General features: G+C 53.1%; 1 protein-coding gene across 5 annotated transcripts in view; it reads right to left on the reverse strand.

Annotated features, from left to right (window-relative positions):
• The window catches only part of CSNK1E (casein kinase 1 epsilon), a 37,473-nt gene that overhangs the window by 22,641 nt on the left and 3,644 nt on the right, over nt 1-11,188 (reverse strand). The window lies entirely within an intron of this gene.

The following is an 11,188-nucleotide window of genomic DNA, read 5'->3' on the forward strand; positions in this document are numbered from 1 at the left end:
AAACTACCCAGGAGCAGAGCACATGGACAGTTTCCTTACTCTCTGACACCCCCTCACCCCTTATCACTGGACCATCAAAATAAAAATTGGAGGGGCCCTCTAGACAGGAAGGCAAAAGCGCCCCAAACACAGGCATTCACTGGGCGCAACTTCAGACACTCTGGATCCCCTTCTCCCCAAATCCTTCTCCCCGAGGAAGGCTGGGTCAAGAACACAAGCAAGAAAACTAAGGGGGAAAAGTTGGGGAGGGGGGTCACCCCATTCTGAGTTCGGGCGTGAAGAGGAAGGAGCTTGGGAACCCTCTCTCTCTAGAGAGACCCGGACACAAACATAGTTTGCGTCCACACAGACTCGCAAAACATGGATTTCTCCCAGGGACAAATGGGAGAATCCGATCTGATAAATAACCCCCACCCCTTTCTTTCTCTCCACAAAGGAAAACAGAATCTGTGGCTGAGTGACCACACACCCCATCACCGCGGGGGCCCCCCGAGCGCCCCCATTCAATATGCGGGAGCAGCCTTGCTGACCCCCAGGTCCCGAGCCCCGAGGCGGGAGAGAAGGGGGGAGGCGCTGCTGATTGTCCGGTGAAACACACAGAAGCCCAGGGTTTGGCCGAGAAGCCCGAATCAACAGTATCAACAGTCTGGGGTGGCCCCAGCACCCTAGTCCCGGATCCACCCCCCCTCCCGCAGCGTCCCCCAATCCCAGCCCGGGGTGGCCTCTCGGCCGGCTGGGGCCTTGAAGGGTCCAGCTGGGGGAGGGGGAGGCGGGCCGGGCTGGGGTGGGGGGCTCCCCCGGTTAAGCCTGCAAAATAATAGTCACCTTCCTCTTCCTCCTCGTCCCCAGCCGCGCCTTTGTCCTCGCCGGGCCGAGCGGGCGGCGCCCGGGCGGCCCCCCCTCCCCGTACCCGAGTGCGAACGCGCGTGTGTCCGCCCTCCCCTCCCCTCCCTGTCGCGCAAAAACAAAGAGGCGGAGGGAGGCCCGTGTGCNCTGGGGGTGGGGTGGGGGGCGCAGCAGGGAAACGCAGTCCCCCGGCCTGGCGAGGAGCGCGTTGCAGGCTTACGTGTGGGGCCGGGGAACACGCACAGACACCGACACCCTGATCCAGTCTGGGGCACAGGTGGAAAAAGCTGGGTGGGGTTGGGGAGGAGGCGGGCGCACAAGAAGCTGGGGTTTTCTAGACCCAGAGCCTCCTCTTCCCCCGGCTCGGTTCTCTCTCCTCTCAAACCAAAAGAGAATATTTAGCGAGCTGGGTGCTCTGAAGACTGCAGAGAACAAAGTGTGAGACAGACCCTCAAACCCGAATCCTGATCTCACTGGTTTCATGAGAGGCCCCACACACTGCCAGGGAACTAACACTTGAGTCTGGGGCGCCGCCGCCGGTGCAAGGTTAGCTAAAGGCACCTCCCAACTCCCGGCTTGGGGTTCCACATCTGCGAATCAGGAAGAAGACCCCGCTTCCCCAGGTCACCAGGAGGATTAATTAAGGCTTCTCACCAGCTTCCAGGGTAGCCAATGAAAGGTTCCAGGGCAAAGTTATTAAAACGATATTGACACTGTGCCATGCACAGCTCCAAATTATGACACACATCCACACACACACACACGCACACACACAACTGTGATTGCGGACACACAAAATGCCCGAGTGCACTGTATCCAATCCCGGAAGCATGGTTCCTGGGAAGAGTCACTTCTATAATAACCGCATCTTCCCTCGGGCCTGAGGGACTGAGTCACACACTGTCCAAACTGGTGGGAGCCCTGCAGGCCAGGCCCTCCGATCACACAACAGGAAACCGTAACCCAGAGAGGGGAGGGGTTTGCTCAGGACTTTACAGCAGGGCAGAAGAGATAGCTCTGTTCTCCCAATGTCCCTGGAAGACTGAGTCTATCATGAAGTCATTTCCAAGATCAGGAAAGTGACAATGAGCCTTCTGCCAGGGGAGGTCTGCAGCTGTGAAGTGGGGACCCAACCTCAGTGCACCCTGCAGTCACCAGCCAAGGTGGTGGGCTTTGCTGGACCTGCAAGGTGTTTCTTTGTTATTCATACGGTTTTGTTCGTTGATAACCCGGTATTGTAAATGGGCCGGTTTCATATTACCGGTCCATATTCCTTACTTCTCTTGAAGCCCCGGGAAAACGGGCAACTCTGGGTCCAAACTCACACTGGGCTGTGACCACACTCAGCGGGCCTAGGCAGCCATCCATCTCATTTCCTCACGTGAGTCTGCGGTACCCATTTTTATGACTTCCTTCATCCCCTGGAAGTCCCCAAGTGTGACCCCGTCCTAGAGGCCAGCCACCACCCTTCCATAGATACCAATGCCCTTGGTCATCTGCTTTCATCCTAATCTCACCAACCCTGAATCCAGAGGCTCTGTTTCCAGTGTCTAAGGATGCCAGCCCTCCGTGTGGCTGCATGTTCTCCTAAAGTGACACAAGGTGCCCCAGCCTGGGCCCAGGCAGAGGGACCCTAGAAGTACAGGGCAAGGGCGGAATGCACCCCTGTGTCCTCCATCCTCACCACCCACCCCTCCAACCTGGTCCCTGCTTCCCAATTAAGGCCTCCCTCTCCAGGAAGGGACTGGTACCGCTTCAGCGTCTACTAAGGACCTGGCCCTGGGGGAGGTGGTTAACCTCTCAGACAACAGATTAAGTCCTATTCTATTCTTTCCCTGGGTTTACAGAGCACAGAGCACAGAGCCAGCATTTAAGGCTCTTAACAGTGTTTGCCTAAGGGCATGCATTAACCACAAAGTCCCAATGTCCCTGTCCAATCTTGTCCCCCCACAGTCCTCCCAACTGAAGGATCTTGGTCAGTTCCCTGGGCCACCCAGTCTTAAGATCTACTTGTCCCCTAAGGCGGCTCCAAGGCTCCCTCCTGCTGTCCCCACCCACCACCCACACGACACCCGATTACCTATTGTAATCAGGTTTTGGGGTGTAGTGGGTCCCAGTTCTCCTCTTTCCTACACCCCTAGAGAACCAGCCCCCCAGGGTCCTTCCAAAGAGCTTTGCAGCTCAGCTCTAAGGAGAAACTGAGACGTGACATGAAACCTAGCAGAGAAATGGAGGCAGTTCCAAAGGGGAAGAAATCTTAGGGAGTTTGTTCTAGCAGCCTCTGGGCCTGACTTCTGTTTTCATGCTGGGTTCTCAATGATTCCTCCTGGGACTTAACACCCAAGGAGCTACCCGCTTGAGTTCACCCTGGTCTGCTCCCTGCACACCCTCTCACTCACCCAGAAGATTCACTCAGCCTTGAACAATAGGCGCCAGTGGGGTCCCAGCTCACGTGGGCCCCACCCCGGAGTTTGGCTGCTCTGCACTGGGGTCAGGAGGAGAGACACCCCGACACCCTTCCAGTCTGACCCTACTCTTTCCTTGGCACCCTGGAGCACTGGGCTGGGGAATCTCAGGGACAGCCCCGGAATTGCCAGACCACACAACAATATTGCAGAAGAAGCCAGAGATGGGGAGAGAGTTTCCAGTCCTCCCGAAGGGATCTGTAATCTGAGTCTTGACTGTGGGCACCCTGGGTTTACTAAACATCAGGGAAGGTCCTTCAAATGGCCCTTCACAATCTGTGCTGAGGCCTTAGCCTGGGCTGTTCCTGCTGCCTGGCATGCTTTTCCCTCAGACGCCCGCATGGCTCGTTCCCTCACCTCCCTGAGGCTTTGGCTTTCATCTCCTTCACAGGGAGATCTGTGGTTTAAGATCCCGACCCTGCTAGGGCCCTTTTTCCCCCTTTCTCTGCTTCATTTTTTTTCCTGGCACATAACTATAATATATTCTCTACATATCATTTCCCTAACATATTCTCCATATAACATATCTCTATATAACATATTCTACATGGTACTTATTTGAATTTTTTTTTTTTTAGTAGGACATAACCTCCATGAAAGCAGGGAGTTATTGCTATTTGGGGGACACCACTGGTCACCAGTATCAAGAATAGTGTCTGGCGGGGCGCCTGGGTGGCTCACTTGGTTAAGTGGCCAACTTCAGCTCGGGTCATGATCTCACAGTTTGTGAGTTCGAGCCCCACGTCGGGCTCCTATGCTGACAGCTCAGAGCCTGGAGCCTGCTTCTGATTCTGTGTCTCCCTCGCTCTCTGCCCCTCCCCCGCTCACACTCTGTCTCTCTCAAAAATACAATAAAACATTTAAAAAAAACTTAAAACAAAAAAAGAATAGTGTCTGGCACACAGGAGGTGTTAAGGAATATTTGCTGAATGAGTAGTCTGTGAAGAGACAGCCTTCACTCCGTCTGAAAAACAAGCGCTTCATGTATTGAGCACCTATTGTGTGCCAGGCACGTTATAAGACCTGATACCTGCATTGAGTCATCCAACCTTCACATCCATTCTCAGCAGAGAATGTGGCCTGGCAGAGGCCCCTAACTGCTTCCCCCAAGCTGGTGGAGAACACAGAGTAGAGAATAGTTCCTGGCCCCCCTCCATCAGACTCCTGAGCCCCACTCCTAGAAAAGCAATTCCGGGCCCCTTCAAGAGCCCCAGGGGCTCATTTATTCCAGCTCCATCATTCTGCGGGAGGAAAATGAGACCCAGGGAGCCTTGCTCAAAGTCACAAAGGTAGCCCAAGATGGAAGTCCACTGTGGTTAAGAATCTAGCTCGGAACGCTCACTGCTACTTTTTAACTATGTGACCCTAGGAACGTTCCTTCACCTCCGAGTCTCATTTGAACAATGGGGATGATCATGCACAAAAACAAGTTAGCCCAGAAGAGGCTTCAGGGTAGAGGAAGATGTTGACAATGTTGTGAGGAGCGGGCAGGGAGTGAAATCCAGGCCACCCAGCTTGGACTTCTTCTAGCACCATCTCCGGCTTCTTCTCCCTTGCCCTCCCTGGCCCCTTGAGTGGAGGTGGGTCGGAGGTATGCAAACCCAGGGGGGCCCAGGTGAGCCATGGGCCTTGCCCACGCTCTGTCTTCACCCATGGCCTCCGCTCTAGGATGGCCCCACAGGGAGTTTCTCAGAGACTTCCTCTTCTCAGCTGCTACATGGGCCTCTCCAAGACCACAGGCTCTGCTCCAAGGGGTCCTCCTCGAGCCTGCCCACTGGAAAATGCTGCCCTGGCGCATTCTTCTCGCCCAGCGAGGCCCTGGCAGCTGGCCCCCAGACCCTTCCCTAATGCTCCGCCCACCTCCAACTGCTCTCAGGGCCGCTGTGAGGCCCTTGGCCCGGGGCCTCTCCAGACTCCACTGGCTCTAGATGCTTCTCCTGGTGACCTCACCACATCGCCACGCCTGGTCTTTCTCCAGCAGTGGTTCCTCCCTCCTCCTTCAGCCGACAGGCAGCCGGGTAGGGTAGCAAGAGGCCTGGACCAGGGGCCAGGAAGCCCGCATTTGAGCCCCACCTCAGCCACTGGATATCAGCAGGGGTTTGGAGAATTCACAGTCCCTCTCTGAGGGTCTGGATAAGGAGACGTCTAAGGCCCTTCCTTCGGTCCCCCCATCTATAAACTAAGGGCTGATTGGACAGGGAAGGTCCTATCCACTCCACATCTGGGCCACTCTGTTGAGAAAGATCCTGTGATCACACGCCTGTGGGCTCAGAGGGAGAGGGTTTTCCCTCCCCCTCCCCCCCCATTTAAAACATTGTCCACAACTCGTCAGCAACATCTCCCAACTGTACCCTGAACTCAGTCACCTCTCACTGTGTGCATCCTTCACTCGGATACTACCTGTGACATCACATCCCTTGGCTACTGAAAATACACCAAACGCTCCCTCTGTCCTTAGTGTGAGATCCATGTTCTTTCCCAGGCTTGCTAGGATCTGGCCCTGGCCTGCCTCTCTGACTCCACCTCAAACTACCTTTTTTCATTTCTTCTTTCATTTCATCATACCGCAAGGCCATTCCTTCCGCCTAGAATTATCCCCCCCCTCCAGATCTTCAATGGCTTGAACGCAGTGACTGGTGGTCAAAGTCACAACTCAAAAGTTACCTCCTCAGAGGCCTTCTCTGACTACACAGTCTTTTAGGAAGCTCCACACCCACCAAGGGTCTTGAACTCACAACCCAGGATCAAGAGTCATATGCTCTTCTGGCTGAGTCAGCCAGATGCCCCGACCACACAATCTTAAGTAGGTCTCCTTCCCCTCTGCCTCTTCCTACTAGATCATTCTGCCTTCTTTTCTTTCTTTCTTTTTCTTATTAATATTTATTTGTTTATTTTGAGAGAGAGACAGGGGAGGGGCAGTGAGAGAGGGAGACACAGAATCCGAAGCGGAATCCACACTCTGAGCTGTCAGCACAGAGCCTGACATGGGGCTCAAACGCATTCATTGTGAGATCATGACCTGAGCCGAAGTTGAAGCCATACTCTCCACCGATAGAGCCACCCAGGCGCTCCCCTCCCCCATCTTATTTTCTTTACTCCACTTACTGCGGGCTGAAAACATTAACTTGTTTATTTTGAACGCCCTTAAACATAAGCTCCAAGAGAGAGAAATCCTCTTACATGCTCCTGTGGGTGTCCAGTCGGTGATGGGTGACCCATAAATACTTGTGCAGTGAGCAAATTCTGCTACGGGGGTGTGGCTACAGGAGTGGAGGCGAGGGCCTGGCACTTTCCATCCCTGGGCCGGCCGAAGCCTGACAGCCTTCCCTCAGGGACAGGCCTGGCTTATCCTGTGGTTCCTCCCCACCCCATCCATCCCTTCCTGCGGTGGGCTCTTGCCCCCGCCCCCACACCCCTACCGGGGCAAACCCTCTCTCAGTATTCTTTGTGCTGCTGGTCTTCTTTGGGGAATCAACTCCCAGAAGAGCTGGGAACACTTGTCACTATAGGCACAGGCACAGGGAGCACTGAACACCCCAGCATCACCAAAGGGCCACGACCTTCACCTCTCCCCACCCCCACTCTCCGCCTCTGTCTGTATCCACCTGTCACCTCGCTGTCCCTCCGCTCACAACCTCCCTGTTTGCATTGCTGCCAATTCTCTCCAAAATGTGCTCCTTCCATCCTCTGGGAATCCCAGGAATCTGATCTCCAGGACATACAACCACTCATTAGCTGGGCCGCGGGAATTACGATGATTGCCTCGGCTAATGATCCCAATTCCCACAGCAACACTTCTCGACTCAGCAGAGCTGGGGCGACTCATCATCTCACCATGTCACACGTCTGTCCGCAAACATTTCCTGATGCCAACTCCCCACAGGGCCCGAGGGATCCACACCTAGCCCTGCTCACCCCCTGTTGACAGTCCTGGGGCTGCTGGGTACATGCAAGTCAGAGGACTCTAGATGCTGGCGAGGATGTGGAGAAACGGGCAGCCTCCTACACTGTTGGTGGGAATGTAAACTGGTGCAGCCCCTCTGGAAAACAGTGTGNTCACTCTGCTCTCTCTCTCTCTCTCCTAGAAATAAAAAAAATAAATAAAATAAATAAAAAGACATTAAAAAAAAAAAAAAGACGGACGAAGGAAACCCGAGAGTGCCTGCTGGATGGTGAGCCCCACAGGTCAGGGCCACGTGGCCTGGGGTCAGCTCCGCCCAGGGCATCCTGTGAAAGGCACAAGTGGGGCGTTTCTAACTTTATGCCCAGTGCTACATGGATACAGCATCCAGATAAGTCCCTGAGGCCCCTTCTAGCCAGACTGCCCACCAATCCCTTCCCTGGAGAGATGGGGGAGTTGCCACTGGAAAGGGAGAGGAGGAGGGGCTTGAAGGTGGGTAGATTTGGAGGGTGGAGCTATTGCTATGGTAGGAAGCTCAGACATTTGAAGGTGGGGGGCCCACTGCAGGAAGACCAGACAAGAGGCACCCAAGAACCCCCCTCCCTGGGGGAGGAGGCTGATGAAAGAGGGGGAGGCATGCACGGTCTTGAATCCCAAGCAGCTAAATACGGGATTTATCCACCGGTTTTGCTCAGAACAGCTTGGAGTTTTACACATCGAAGGGAAGAAGAGGGAGGGAATGCGAGAACTGGAATTTACTGGGCCCTGTGGCACCACAATAGGCACTTTTCATTAATTCTACACCCATCCTGTGATTCGGAGATCGACGTGAGACTAAGTTTACCAGAATGTGATTTAATATTCATACAGGTTATGAAGGGCTCCGACTTACCCTTCAGACCCACCCTGGCACCTCATCCTCCCTGCGGGACTGTACTGTGGGTCAGCCTTTGTCTCCCACAGTGAACCTGCATGTACCTGAGGCCCCAGTGAACAGGTCCCCTTACTCTTCATGAAGCCGTGAGTCCGCTCACCTACTCTGAAAAGCGTCCAGAGGATTCTGGTGACCACTAACATAGCTGTCTCCAAGGCAGATGCCGTCACCCCAGGAAGTTCCCTGAACGATCTACTGGGGTGTGGGAAGAAAGATCAGAATTCCTATTCTTACTTTGTTTCTAATCTCGGCTTTCTAAATATTCTATTTTAATGTATGTTTTATAATGCATACTTGAGGGGCGCCTGGGTGGCTCAGTCGGTTAAGTGGCCAACTTTGGCTCAGGTCACGATCTCGGGGTTCTTGAGTTCGGGCCCCACATCCAGCTCTGTGCTGACAGCTCAGAGCCTGGATCCTGCTTTGGATTCTGTGTCTCTCTCTCTCTCAAAGATTTAAAAAATTTGTATAATACACACATAGCACAGCAGAACACACGTATCTAAGTTAACAAATATATATACATGTGAATACAAAACGCATGCTCAAAATTATTTTTACAGAAGGGGTATGAAGCCGTAGTTTACATGAGTATTTGAAGACCCCTGCAATGAGTTCTTGTGTTGAGAGGCAGTGGTAGGTAGAGAGCCTGCTTCAACAAGCTGAGTTCAGATCTTTAATCAGCTATTTCTGGGCTGTGCGGCTGGGTAAGCTTATAGAATCTCCCTAAACCTCAAGAAGTCTCCTCATGTCAGAAATGGGATGGCGGGACACCTGGGTGGCTCAGTTGGTTAAGCATCCAGCTCTTGATACCAACTCAAGTCACGATCTCACAGTTCGTGAGTTCAAGCCCGAGTCAGGCTCTGAGCTGACAGTTTGGAACCTGCTTAGGAGCCTCTCTCTGCCCCTCCCCTGCTTGCTCCGTCTGTCTCTCACAAATAAATAAGCTTTTAAAAAAACGAGAGAAAGAAACGGAATGCCCATTGGATCAAGAGAGTTGAGGCACATAAAAGCCTGCAGTCCAGAGTCTGGTGCCCGACTGACAGATGCAGTTGTTACTAATTCAGTCACAAGGGCAGAGCCGGGCCTGGCCTGGGGAGGGACATGCATGTCCCCAAGGACATGCATGTCCTGTAGGAGACCCAGAACCCGGAAGAAGTCATTAGAAATCAGCATGAGACCGGGGTTAAGACAGAGACTGCTACAATTGCTAGGGGAGCCTGACATCCTTATTACTGTCCCAGAGTGACAGGCCAGGCAGAAAGCGATGGCTTCAGAGGGTCGGGGACCCTCACTCCAAGATTGTTTTTAGCACTTGGGAAACTCACACCAGGGCACAAAGCCCCTTCTCATCTTGCAGTAGCATGCTATAGGGGATGTTCCAGGAAGGCCAAATTAGAAACACAGAATGAAATCTCTCAGGTCTAGAAACAGACGGCTCAGAGAGGGATGGACTTTCTCATCCTAACTGAGATGTGGCCGCAGGTACTCACCAGATTTAGCTGACAGGTACCCAGATCCCTCTCTGAAGATGGCCAGGGGGCCATGAAGATGAAGGGGTCACGTTGGGGGTGTATGATCAGAGACTGAACAAGCCCTAAAAATGGAAGGGGGCCCTGGCTACCTGTGGATGGACAAGCCTGGCAGTGGGTACTAGGTAGGTAGGTGGGGAGTTATTATCCCATTTCACAGATGAAGAAATGGAGGCCAAAGAACAAATTTCTGTTTTCTCTAAACATACTTTAGCCTCCTATAAGTGCAGCAATGACTCAAGCCTGACCTTCTCCTTCCCCCAGCATCTCGGAGTTTCTGTTGCAGAGATCCTGGGTGATGGGGGGAGGTGTTAGGAGCCCTGGGGTCTAAACCTACTCAGTTACTGCTCCCTGTGTGTATCCTGAACAAATCCCTTGCTCTCCAGACCTCAGTTTCCTTATCTGTACAAGGGGTTGATTACTAAGCTTCACCTTCACCCTCCCCTCCTACTTTTCTTCCACTCCTCTCCCCTCAAAGACCTTCCAGAAGTTTATCCCAAGGGGTGGAACCCTTCTAGGAGGTCACGGCCCTGTCTTAGGGTCCTGTCTGTGCCCAGCCCACCCAGAGCAGATATGAACCCATCTGCCCCAGACCCAGAACCATGTCCATTCTGGAGAGCCTGTCCACTCTCTCTTCATCTACTCCCTCAGCAGCTTTGGCTCGTCCAAATCCCTCCTCCCAACTCACAAACATGTGGACCCTTTTTCTTCCAGAACCACGGGGATGGTGTGGGAGGCTTTCTCCATAAATTAGCTCACTTAATCCTCACAACAGTCTGGGGAAGTAGCTTTATGGATGTAGTTCCCTGATGCAGAAAGGGAAGCGAAGATCTTTCTCGAGATCCCAGTGCTGGAGGTGGAGGTCTTGGCCTGTCTGACCCAGAGCCCACGTCTTTGCCCATGACACCTCCCCGTCTCCCCCTCAAATCCTTCCTGCGAGTGTTCAGAGTGGCACCCAACCATGGCCCCTCCCTCAAATGTAACATTATGCAGCCATTAAAAATGATGATTACACAGATGACTAATAAGAACACGAGAAAATGCTTCTGACACCATGTAAAGAGGAGAAAAGCAAGACCCAAAAATTGTAAATACAGGATGACAAAATTATATTCACATGGTTGCGCCCAGAAACAAGCCGGTGAAAGAAAATACACCGAAATATCCACAGGCGTTCTGTGCGCGCGTTAGGACCGCGGGTGATTTCTTCCCTACTTTTCTCCATCTGCCCAACAGTCGGTCAGGGCACATTCCTTTTACAACGAAGAAAAGATAGCAGGTGCAAACAATGATAGCTTTTGTGGCTGAAATACTTGGAAACCTGCTGTTTCCACTCCAACTTCCTCTCCGTCAAATCCCTCCAAAGCCTACATTTTCAGCACGACGTGACTCTAACCAAGAGGCATCGCAGGAGTTTGGGGAGCCACCGGCACCCCCACAGACCCACGCCCAGCTCCGTCTCTCTGACCAGCCTGCTTTGACCCAGCTCTTCTCTGCATCCAGGGAGGACCCC

The sequence above is a fragment of the Crocuta crocuta genome, unplaced genomic scaffold, assembly GCF_008692635.1.
Source record: "Crocuta crocuta isolate KB4526 unplaced genomic scaffold, BGI_CrCroc_1.0 scaffold193, whole genome shotgun sequence".
NCBI classification, from domain to species: Eukaryota; Metazoa; Chordata; class Mammalia; order Carnivora; family Hyaenidae; genus Crocuta; species Crocuta crocuta.